Source organism: Globicephala melas, chromosome 11, assembly GCF_963455315.2.
Source record: "Globicephala melas chromosome 11, mGloMel1.2, whole genome shotgun sequence".
In the NCBI taxonomy this organism is placed as follows: Eukaryota; Metazoa; Chordata; class Mammalia; order Artiodactyla; family Delphinidae; genus Globicephala; species Globicephala melas.
Genome location: NC_083324.2, coordinates 64,980,150 through 64,992,943, shown reverse-complemented (window position 1 = coordinate 64,992,943; position 12,794 = coordinate 64,980,150). Strand labels below are relative to the sequence as shown.

Genomic DNA, 12,794 nt, shown 5'->3' with positions numbered 1-12,794 from the left:
TAGGTAATCTGAGGAGTAGGAAAAGAATCAGGAGCAATGTTACTGGGATCTCACCTTCATTCTTTTTCTCTACATATGATACTGTATTTACTGGATGTTTTCGAGGTAGCCACCATGTTCTTTCTTTTGTGTAATACCTCAGAAAATTTTGGTGTGAATATTTTAAAGATGGAGTTAGTTTTATTCCTGAAGTTGACTATTATACTTGAAAAAAGCTCTTGGAAAAGTAGTTTTGGTGTCATGTGCTATGTTCCTTCTGGTTTCATAAAATCTTTTCATCTTGTTTTAATATCTGTGGGCCTAAAGCAAGAAAAAGTACAGCTTATAGTTGAATAGATAAAAGTCCAGATACCTCGTGCATTTTAACTGCTCATTTTAAAAATGTTTCCTGGCGGGCTTCCCTGGTGACGCAGTGGTTGAGAGTCCGCCTGCCGATGTAGGGGACACGGGTTCGTGCCCTGGTCCGGGAAGGTCCCACATGCTCTGGAGTGGCTGGGCCCGTGAGCCATGGCCGCTGAGCCTGCGCGTCCAGAGCCTGTGCTCCGCAGTGGGAGAGGCCACAACAGTGAGAGGCCCGCGTACCGCAAAAAAAAAAAAAAAAAAAAAAGTTTCCTGGCGATTGAAACTTGGCTTAATAACAAATGATAAGAATGCATATCTTTTTAGAAGAACATAGCGTGAATTTAGAGTACACTATCTTGGTGCTTGTCTGGATGGAGCCTAGTCACTGGAAATAATCTAGAATCAAAGCCAGGAACCTGCAACTTCACTTGAGTCAGTGTGTGAAATGGTTCGAGTGCAGTCTCAGGAGTCATTCTGTCTTGTTCCACTGTGCAGTAGCAATATTATGCACCTGAATTTCACCATCTGGAAATGCTAATAACAGTTCCTATATCAGGGTAATTGAGAGGGTCCATCCTGGAACTTATATTCTAGTAAAGAGAGATGGGAAACTTACAGATAAATACATGTGCCAGGTGGTAAGTGGAGGGAAAAAAATGGTAGGATTGATTGCCATTGTTTCTTGCTCTTTTATATTGGGTAATAGGGAGGGCCTTTCTGATAAGAAAGTGTTTGAACAGAGACCTGACGGAAGTGAGGGAGCAAACTGTGCAGCTGTTTGGGGCAAGAGTTCCAGGCAGAGGGGACAGCAAGTGCAGAAGCCCTGAGTAGGGGTATATTGAAGGGTGCAGCAAGAAGGCCAGTGTCACAAAAGCAGAGAGAGTGAGAGGAGTAGCAATAGGAAATAATTTCAGAGATAGCCACTGACCGGCATGTAGGGTTTTAAGCATAAGAAGGACTGGATTTTATTCTGTGTGAGATGGGAAGCTCTTGGAGGATTGCCAGAGAAAAATTTTTTTGAAGTCAGTTTGATTGTCACTTCTTTTCTTTAAAATGCTTCAGTTCTCTACTTCCTTTGGGATAAAGTTCAAATGCCTTATTCTGGCACACAGGGTCCTTCACAGTCAGGCCTCTGCCTATTTATTTAGCATCATCGGCCTCCTTCCCACATGTACACTTCACTTCAGCTAAATTGGATTACGTGCAGTTCCCTGCATGGGTCACGATGATTTGTGTCTTTGTGTTTTTCTGCATGCTGTTTGCCCTGGGAGAAACTGTCCTCCTCAGCTCCCATGGTCATTGGCTCTGTTTTAGAGGGTCCTCTTTGTGTTCCCAGAGCACCCTGTACCTTGTTCTGTCACCATTCCCTGCCCTAGCCACTTTGTACTCAAGCTGCATAGTCTTGGAATGTGCTGTGTTCTTTTACCAGCCTTGATTTTACTCTTGCCACACCCTTCAAGAACGAGCTCAAACACTGCCGTCTTTTCTCTACTTTATAAACCTTTATAAACTGCTGTCTTTTCCCTACCCTCATAAATACGTCATAGCTCGGTTATACTTAATCATAGTTACTTTGAATAAAAATGTTTCTTTCCCTTACCTCACACAAAATCCTTGGCCTTACTCATTTTCAGTTTCCATTGTAGCCCCCAGTATAGGGTCTTGTACAGATTTCACATTCAGTAGATGCTCCAGGTATGCAGGATTCATATGATAATTAGAAAACTTGGGTTTCAAGCTGCTAAGGACCAAAAGCAGCAAAAATGAACAGTTAAAGTGAGATGCCTGTTAAATTAACAAAACAAATTTATTATAACATAATGTTGATGATGGCATGATTACTCTGGTTCTCTCATATATTCACTACTAGTGCCAAAAACTAGTGCACCCCTTTTGAAATGTAGTTTGGCAGAATGTATTCAGGCATATAAATGTCCATGGTTTTTGAGGTGGTGATATCACTTCTGGAAGTCATCTTCAGAAAATAGCACAAACTAGAATAACAATTATTAGCTACCTCTACCACTAATGTTGATAGTTTACTATGTGACAGGCACCATGCAGAGCCCTTTACATGCGTTACTTAATTTAATTCTCAGAATTCCAAGAGGTGTGAATACTGTTAACCTCATGTCATATATGGGTAAATTGAGGCACAAAGAAATTAACTGACTTGCCCGAGATCATACAGCTGCTATGTTGTCAAGTCAAGATTCCTACTAACAGAATTCATACCCTTAATTATATGATATGGTAAAAGCCTAGGCACAAAACTGTTCACAGCAGTGTTATGTAGAATAGATAAGTTGGAAGCAATGTATATCATTAATTATGGTCCATCCATTCAATAGAATAATAGATATGGATACTAGAATATATTTATTGAAATAAATCTATCCATAAATAAATATGGATAATAGAATAGATTTATTGAAATAAAATTCACATAGCATAGTATCACCCCTTTTAAAGTGTACAAGTCAGTGGTTTCCAGTATATTCACAGAGTTATACAACTATTACCATTATTGTACTTCAGAACACTTTATCACCCCCAAAGAAATCTCATACCCATTATCAGTCACTCCCTATTTCCCCATTACCCTAGAAGATTACCAGTCTATTTTCTGTCTCTATAGATTTGCCTATTCTGGACATTTCATATAAATGGAATTGTACAAAATATGGCATTTTGTGTCTGGCTTTCATTTAGCTTTCATTCAATATTTCTTGGTTCATCCATGTTGTAGCATGTTATCAGTAGTTCATTGCTTTTCATTGCTGAATAATATTCCACTGTATGGATACACCACATTTTGTTTATCCATCATTAACTAATGAACATTTGGGTTGTTTCTACTCCTTAGCTATTATGAATAATGCTGTTACAAACATTCATGTACAAGTTTTTGTGTGGACATGTTTCCATTTTTCTTGGAATTGTTGATCAAATGATAACTTTAACTTTTAGAGGAACTGCCAGACTGTTTTCCAAAGCAGCTGCATCATTTTACCTTTCCACTAGCAATGCATGAGGGTTTCACCTTCTCCACATCTTTGTCAATACTTGTTATTATCTCTTTGCTAATAGGCATCCTAGTGGATATGGAGTAGTACTGCATTGTGGTTTTGATTTGTATTTCCCTGATGACTAATGATGTTGAGCATCTTTTCATGTGCTTATTGGCCATTTGTAAATCTTATTTGGAGAAATGTCTGTTTGAATCCTTTGCCCCTTTTTTAACTGAGTTATTTTCTGTTATTGAGTTAAAAGAGTTCTTAGTATATTCTAGATACAGTCTCATTATCAGATACATGATTTGCAAAATTTTTCTCCCATCCTATTGTGTTGTATTTTCACTTTCTTGATGGTGTCCTTTGTAGCACAAAAGTTTTTAATTTTCATGAAGTCTAATTTATCAAATTTTTTTTTATTGCTTTCAGTTTCACATAAGAAGACATTGCCTAATCCAAGGTCAGTGAAGATTTACCCCTGTGTTTTCTTCTAAGAGTTTGATAGTTTTCGCTCTTACACTGAGGTCTTTGGTCCATTTTGAGTTCCTTTTTGTATATTGTGTGAGGTAGGGTGTCCAACTTTGTAATCCTTTGTAATCCTTTGCATATGGAGATCCAGCACCATTTGTTGAAAAGTCTGTTCTCTCTGTTCTTGAATTGTCTTGGCACCTTTTTCAAATATCAATTGTCCATAAGTGTAAGAGTTTATTTATCAGCCCTCAATTCTATTCCATTGATCTATGTGTCTGTCCTCATCCTAGTACCACACTGCCTTGATTACTGTCACTTTGTAGTAAGTTTTAGAACCATGACGTGAGTCCTCCCAACTTTGTTCTTTTCAAGGTTGTTTTGGCTATTTTATTCTGTTTGCTGTGAACCTATAACTGCTCTTAAAAATAAAGTCTGTTTTTAAAAAAGGCCTCCTGAATTGTAATGTTGGGATTATGGTGAATTCTTTTCTCCTTTCTTTATTTCTCAAACTTTCTGTAATATATAACTATATTATATTTATAATTTTAAAAGTTTAAGTTTTGGCCAATAGAATACTTTTTTTTTTAACTCAAGAGACAACTCTTAGCTCTGTAGCTAAAAACCAGAGTTACCTAACTTTCCAGGAAGAATGTATGAAAGTGAAGAGCTGGGGCATAACGTTATGGTTAGAATGAGCCAGTCTCAGATTTAACACTCAGCTCCACGAATGCTCCTTTCTGTCGCCAGTTTCCTTCAGTTTCTTTTTCGCCTTCTCACTCTCCATTAAAAGCCCTCCCTCACACGCTAACTAAGACTCCTCAGAACATTTAGGTGAAATTTTTGGAATCTGGCTAGTCTGTATAATTGGCATTGAGAAATGGAAAGAATTGTGATTGAGTAGCATGGGGGCAAGGAGCCAGATAATGCAGTCTGAGCCACAGAAGTCACTTTGATGGAAGGCGAATTGGGGGGGGGGGGAGTCATCCAAGTAGAGCTCTTTATGGCCTTCTCTGCCCTTGTTGTGTTCTGTCAATTTCTTTGCATCTGTATATGTTGTTTTCTTATGAAATCATATGCTGAGGGCAGAGATCTGCAGGTAGTGCTAGGCTAGTTAAAAGTTTAAATAGACACACAGAGAAACAAGCCCTGTAACTTGGTGACAGCCTGCTCTTCCTATGTTGTTTGTAAGTACCGCTACAGAGTTTGCATGTTCTAAAGTTTGGGGGCTTTCTTTCCAGTTGAAGCAGTATTAAAATCTCAGTTTATTATTATTTTTTTGCATATAATAGGTGTCCATTTGAGGTTTGTTCCAAAACAAAAGCAAGTTTTATAGACCTGCTAAAGACTGTTAATACCAGTGTCAACCACAAGCCAACTTTTTTGTAGCATTGTGACTTTGAAGTATTAAGATGATTAACAATGTATTTTTTTAGTTGAATTAATCAAAGGAAGGGGAAAACAGTTTTTAACTCAGATTTTTTAAAATTGTGGTATATTTATTAATGGCATTTAGAAATGTAAAATCATAATGTTTTTATTCTTATAAGGCTTAAACTTATCATTTTCTTACATAGATTAAAGAAAAAATGAGATACCACAATTATCCAAATTTCCAGAAATATGCACAAAATCATAGTTTTGATTGCTGTCTTAAGATCAAGTACCTGCCATTTTAGGAGAGAGATGTTTACTGTCAGTTACAGGCTTTGACTTTTGTATTGTTGTGGAAAAACAATATCCTTCAAATTTCAGACTGTCAAAATTAGTTCTAAATAATGTTTATTTTATAAGATATTTTCTTGCTGCTTGAAATTCCATTCATAGTACTTGTGTCTTTTTACTGTGTCTCCCTTTTTCTGGCTTAAAAATATACTTGTGGGCTTGTGCTTCTGGCCAAGGTGGAATAACAGAGATTGGATTTACTCTCTTGGCTGTAATCACATAACTAACAAACAAACAAACAAAAACCCCAGAAATACTATATGAAGTTTCAAATACTGACCAACTGGCAGCACAGGACAATGATTCCCAAGAAAGCAGAAACAAACAGATGAACCCTACAATTATCCTAGCTTACTGCCTGGAGAGAGTTTCTAGGCTGCAGCATAAGGAGGGGAATCCCAGATGGAGCCCATCAGTCTCCCTAGTTGAGGAGACAGAGCTGGAGGCCAAGGAGACTGTAGTTTGGAGAAGAGAGAGCTGCACAAGGAGGAAACTCCAAAGGTCTGCAGAGAGTCTCCCTTAAGTCTTCATATGAGTAACGATTAGTACTTATGTTGTATGGAAGCTACCTGAAGCCAGGAACCACCCAAAAGGAGTAGAGGGGATAATCCCTGATGCTTTTTCAGGGTTAAAAATAGTTTGTGTTCCCACCAGCCATAGGAAAAAACCTCATAAGTCACAGAACATTGGATAGAGTACTCTGAGGGTATTGCCCCAGCAGTGGTGCAAATGTAGACCTAAACTATAGACTGCTGTGATCCTTTCTAACAAAGCTTAAAAATAGGCCTCAAAAGGATCAAACTGTTTCCAAGTAATTTAACTGCATCCCAGAACAAAGCTCAATGTGTATAGTTATGCAAAAATATCTAGCACTGTATTGTCAAATAACAAGTGTTGGTGAGGATGTGGAGAAAAGGGAACCCTTGTGCACTGTTGGTGGGAATATAGATTGGTACAGCCACTATGGAAAACAGTATGGAGATTCTTCAGAAAATTAAAGATAGAACTACTATATGATCCAACAATTCCACTCCTGTGTATTTTTCCAAAGAAAACAAAATACTAATTAGAAAAGTTACGTGTACCCATATGTTCATTGCAGCATTATTTACAATAGCCAAGATATGGAAGCAACCTAGTTACCCATCAGTAGATGAAAGGTTAAAGAAGATGTGATCTTTATACCATTTGGACAACATGGATGTAGAGGGTATTCTATGGGAAATAAATCAGAGAGAGATAAATACTACATGATTTCACTTACATGTGGAATCTGAAAACAAAACAAATGAACAAACATAACAAAACAGAGACAGTGTTATAGATACAGAGAACAAATGGGGAGTTGCCAGAGAGGAGGGGAATAGGGGGAAGAAAGAAATAGGTGAGAGAAATTAAGAGGTACAGACTTCTGGTTGCAGAAAAAAATGAGTCAAGGGTATGAAATGTACAGTGTGGGGAATATAGTCAATAACTGTAATATCTTTGTATGGTGACCTATTGTAACTAGACTTATTGTGGTGATCATTAGACTTATTGTGATGATCATTTTGAAACATATAGAAATACCGCATCACTGTGTTGTGTAACAGGAACTAACATAGTGTTTTAGGTCAATTGTACTTCAAAAACAAACTCATAGAAAAAGAGACCAGCTTTGTGGTTACCAGAGGCAGGGGCAGGAGGAGGGGAATTGGATGCAGGCAGTCAAAAGGTATAAACTCCCAGTTATAGGATAAATGAGTACTAGGGATGTAATGTACAATATGATGAATATATTTAACACTACTGTATTTCATATAGGAAACTTGTTAAGAGAGTAAATCCTGAGAGTTCTCATCACAAGGAATTTTCTATTTCTTTAATTTTGTATCTATATGAGATGATGGGTGTTCACTAAACTTATTGTGATAATTATTTCATGATATATGTAAGTCAAACCATTATGCTGTATACCTTCAACTTATACAGTGCTATATGTCAATTATATCTCAATAAAACTGGAGGAAAAAAATATCTAGCTCTCACCAAGGTAAAATTTACATTTGGCCTCCAGTCAAAAGCATCAGACTTGTAATGAAGCAATCCATGAGGAGGAAAATTAAAAAATAGAAACCGACCCAGAAATGACACAAGTGATAGAATTAGTGGACAAAAACATTAAAACAGTTTTGGCTATATGCCATATATTCAAGAAAGTAGAGGGAAGATTGAGAATGTTAAATGCAGATATAAAATACATTTGAGACGTAAATTGAACATCTAGAGATGAAAACTACAATGTGCAAGATGAAAAATAAACTACATGGGCTTTACAACAAATTAGTGCAAGAGAAAAGATTAGTAAACTTGAAGCCATAACAATACAAACTATCCAGAATAACACTCAGAAAGGAAATAAGACTAGGAAAAAATGAATAGAGCATCAGTGAGCTGTGAGACAACTTTAGGTAGCCTAATATATGCATAATTGTAGTCTCAAGGAGAGGAGGGGGTGCAGAAAATTTTTTTGAAGAAATAATGGTCAAAAATTTCCAAATTTGATAAAAACTATAAATCTAGAAATCTTAAAAAAAAAAAGGAAAAATGGAACAAAGAACAGATGACAAATAGAAAACAAATAGCAAAACATTAGGTTTACACCAAACTATATCAATACTTATATTAGCTATAAACCATCTAAACAATCCAGTTAAACGGCAGAGCTTAATAGATTTGGTAAAAAAGCAAGACTCAACTGCATGTTGCCTACAAGAAACCTCTGATACGTAGTAAGATACAAATAGATTAAAACTAAAAGGTTGGGGGCTTCCCTGGTGGCGCAGTAGTTGAGAGCCCGCCTGCCGATGCAGGGGACATGGGTTCATGCCCCGTTCTGGGAAGATCCCACGTGCCGTGGAGCGGCTGGGCCCGTGAGCCATGGCTGCTGAGCCTGCGTGTCCGGAGCCTGTGCTCCGCAACGGGAGAGGCCACAACAGTGAGAGGTCCGTGTACCGCAAAAAAATAAATTAAAAAAAAGATAAGCAAATAGACCCATAGAATGGAAAATATCAATTAATTTTTGAGTATGGTGCCAAGTCAATTAAATGGAAAAAATTTTAGTCTTTTCAACAAATGGTGAGGAACAATTTGAGATTCATATACAAAAAACTAAATCCACACCGTATATCATATATAAAAGTTAATTCAAAATTGATCATAGACCTAAATGTAAAGCCCAAATCAATAAAATTTTTAGAAGAAAATATGTTTACCTTTGGGTTTGGTAAAGATTTTTAAGGTACAACACCAAAAGCATGATTTATAAAGGAAAAAAGATAAATTGGACTGTATCAATTAAGAACATCTCTTTGAAAGCCACCTTTAAGAGACTAAAAGGACAAGTCACAGACTGGGAGAAAATATTCGCAAATCACATTATCTGATTAAAAGCTTGTATTCACATTATATAAGGAGCTCTCAAAACTTAATAATAAGAAAACTCAGTCAAAAATAGACAAAAGATTGGAACAGCTCACCAAAGATACATGGGTGGCAAATCAGCCCATGAAAAGATGATGAACACCACTAGTCATTAGGAAAATGCCAATTAAAATCACAGATACCACTACATACATGTTAGAATGTCTTCAGTTAAAAAGGCTTATAGTACCAAGTGTTAGTGAGGATGTGGAACAACTGAAACTCTTACACACTTCTGGTGGGAACACAATATGGTACATCCACTTTGGAAAACAGTTTGCTACTTTCTTAAAGACCTAAAATGTGCACCTACTCTGTGATTTAGCCATTCCACTCCTAGGCATTTATCTAAGAGAAATAAATGCATATGACTACATGAAGATTTGTACCCAAATATTCATAGCAGCTTTATTTGTAATAGACAAAAACGGAAAACAATCCAAATGTGCATTAACAGGCAAATCACCCAAATGTGCATCAACAGGCAAACATTTAGCACTGTCTCTGTACAATGGAATACTACTCAGCAATAAAAAGGAATGGACTATTGATACATGCAACAATGTATTTTATTCTCTATTACAGTAGGAGAAAGAAGTCAGGGAAAAAAGACATTATTCCATTTATATGAAATTCTATAAAATACAGACTCTTCAGAAAGCAAATCAGAGATTGCTCTGACGTGAGCCAGAGAGGAATGAATTTTAAAGAGACACAAGGAAACTTTTGTGGGTGACAAATATATTCATTATCTTGATTGTAGTGATGGCTTTATGGATAATATATACATATGTCAAAACATACAAACTTAAAACTTGTATACTTTAAATATAGGAAGTTTATTGTCACCAAATCTGTTTAAAAAATGTACTTGTGTGTTCTTCAACATTTATAGCAAGCTGTTTAAATTTCAGAAGCACATAAGGGACTCAGAATAATTTTAAAAATAATTTGTCAATGATTAAGTTTGATGAGGTGGGAAAACCTGCATTGTATATATCAAGTTTACTTACAATTCTAACTTATGTATATATCAAGTTTACTTACAATTCTAACTTATTACAAAATCGAGAAACTGAATAAATGTTCCAATTTGGGCTTTCTGAAATTCTGAAGAATTTTTTAGAATAATAATGATCAAATGTTAGATTTAATTGTATTGTCATATTAGAACACTGTAATCCAACTGGATGATAAATAAAGGGAGAGAGGGGAAAGAATGTTGAAAGAGCCCTAAGTGTAAAATGGAGGAAGTCAACAGAATTCTAGGCTTGGGAGAAATTCTTATGATATTGTTTGGATGACTAGGTATCTATGGTAGATAGTATTGAATAATGGCCCCCTCAAAGACGCCCACATCCTAATCCCTGAAATTTGTTAACATGTTACCTTACAGAGTAGAAGGGACTTTGCAGATATGATCAAGGTTAAAGACTTTGAGGTGGGGAAATTATCCTGGATTATCCAGATGAGCCCAACATAATCACATGGATTCTTAAGAAATTTAAGAAAGCAGGGAAACTTTCCCAGCTGTGGCCAGAGGGAGATGTGACTAATAGGAGAATGATGAGAGAGATACAATATTGCTGGCTTTGAAAATGGAGGAAGGGGGGCCATGAGCCTAGGAACGTGGATAGCCTCTAGAGTCTGGAAAAAAGGAAATTCTCTCCTAGAGCCTCCAGAAGGAATGCAGCCCTGCGAACACCTTGATTTTAGCCCAGTGAGACCCATTTCTGACTTCTGCCCTCCAGAGCTGTAACATAATAAGTGCGTATTGTTTAAGCCATTATGTTGGTGACAGTTGTTGTGGCAGCTGTAGAAAATATCTAAGGGAATAAACCTCAGAATAATGTTTTGCCACAGGGTTGCAGTAGAAAGTGAACTCTGTGATACTAGAATAACTTTTTCCATTCCTTGGGAATTGTTTTCCCTTCCACATATCAAACTTCATTGTCCTATAAGGTAAAATATGTACTTATTCATTAAAAAGTAATTCTAAATATTAGAGTTGGAATAAACCTTAACCCCCCTGAAATTTACAGATGGAGAAACTGAGTGAGGGTCAAAGATTCCAGAGCTAGTTACCAGTGGATTTGAGTTTAAATTTAGGCATGGTTCAATCCTCTCTCATATATACCCTTTAATTAGAAATTTGTTCTGGAAATATGGAATATATGAGTCATTCCAAAAAGGGTGTTTACTTAGGCAGGTAGACAAATCTTTATCTAGTTGACAGGATTAATTTATGAGATTAATTTGTCACTTTGGAAGGTCCTAACCCTAACCCTGACCCTGAGGAGAAGGAATAAGTCATTAACAAACTTCACTGTTCAATAACTAGATCTGCAGAGGAGGTACCAACTCAGAATGGAGGGGTTTGGGAGATGGCAGGGTCACATCAAAAATAAATTTTCCTTATTTCTTCCTGCCTAGGATGTGTTACAGCGTTATAGATTCAGTTTCCCCCCAGACTTCTCCCCAAACAGGAGTCTCTCCTGTTACGGAACATCCCCTTATTCTCAAAACCCAGTGCCCAGGCAGAGGCTCTGGTCGTCAAACTTGAGAGCAGCACTCTTTCCCTTCTCTCTCCTCAGTCCCTGTCCTCCTTCCATACTTTTGTGGAGGGATTTAAGGTGGCCAAGGGTTTTTTCCTTCTGTATTTAAGGATTTGATCACAGACACAAAATGCAGTTTATTCTTGTGCAGTTTTACTCTTGGACATATAATGGACCTTGGGAAACAGAGTGAAGCCATGTTTTAAACCTGCTTAATTTATGTTATAGTGCTTTAATGAAACTATAAGAGGAATGCAGTACTATACAAAAATTTTATCTTAGGTTTCTTCCTTCTGCAGTCCAGCTCTCTGAGCCATCTCTTCCTCCAGTTGCTATTTAGTGTATACTCAGAGATTGACAGCTAGGTGTGGTGCTCTGTTTTTGACTGCCCATGTTTAAGTCAAACTGATATAATTAATAAGATAAACCTGTTATGTGTATGTATGCATAGACATACACTTACAGTGCATTTCAGGGATGTATTAATTATGCTAGGGTTTTCTTGATTACCACCCCTGATTAGAACAGAATATTATTTTTACTTTCATAGTTGAGCACTTAGGTACGGTGTAATTCTCCAGATTAGATTTTTCAGAGTAGATTAGAGAAGAAATACAGTCAACTGGTAATGATATTTCAGTGCTAATTCCTTGTAGTGTCTGCTATTTTACTGTCTTTATATCAGTTGCTTTTGAAAATCACAATTCATTTGCGTTTATCAACTGCCTCTTATATGCCATCCATTTACACTAGGTGTTGGGGGTTCAAAAATGAATAGCGGGGCTTCCCTGGTGGCGCAGTGGTTGAGAGTCCGCCTGCCGATGCAGGGGACGCGGGTTCGTGCCCCGGTCCAGGAAGATCCCACGTGCCGCGGAGCAGCTAGGCCCGTGAGCCATGGCCACTGAGCCTGCGCGTCCGGAGCCTGTGCTCCGCAACGGGAGAGGCCACAACAGTGAGAGGCCCACGTACCGCAAAAAAAAAAAAAAAAAAAAAATGAATAGGACATGGGCTTCCCTGGTGGTGCAGTGGTTGAGAATCTGCCTGCCGATGCAGGGGACATGGGTTCGAGCCCTGGTCTGGGAGGATCCCACATGCCGCGGAGCAACTGGGCCCGTGAGCCACAACTACTGAGCCTGCGCGTCTGGAGCCTGTGCTCCGCAACGAGAGGCCACGACAGTGAGAGGCCCGCGCACCGCGATGAAGAGTGGCCCATGCTTGCCACAACTAG

General features: G+C 37.7%; 1 protein-coding gene across 13 annotated transcripts in view; it reads left to right on the top strand.

Moving 5' to 3' along the window:
• Positions 1-12,794, top strand: part of FKBP5 (FKBP prolyl isomerase 5) — a 102,931-nt gene that overhangs the window by 18,749 nt on the left and 71,388 nt on the right. For 3 of the 13 annotated variants that reach the window (XM_070046693.1, XM_030870967.3, XM_060307738.2), the window contains one exon: positions 3,786-3,816. The exons of the other annotated variants lie outside the window; for them this stretch is intronic. The gene's annotated coding sequence lies outside the window, so the exon portion shown is untranslated. The remainder of the gene's footprint in view (positions 1-3,785; positions 3,817-12,794) is intronic. 13 annotated transcript variants of the gene reach the window in all.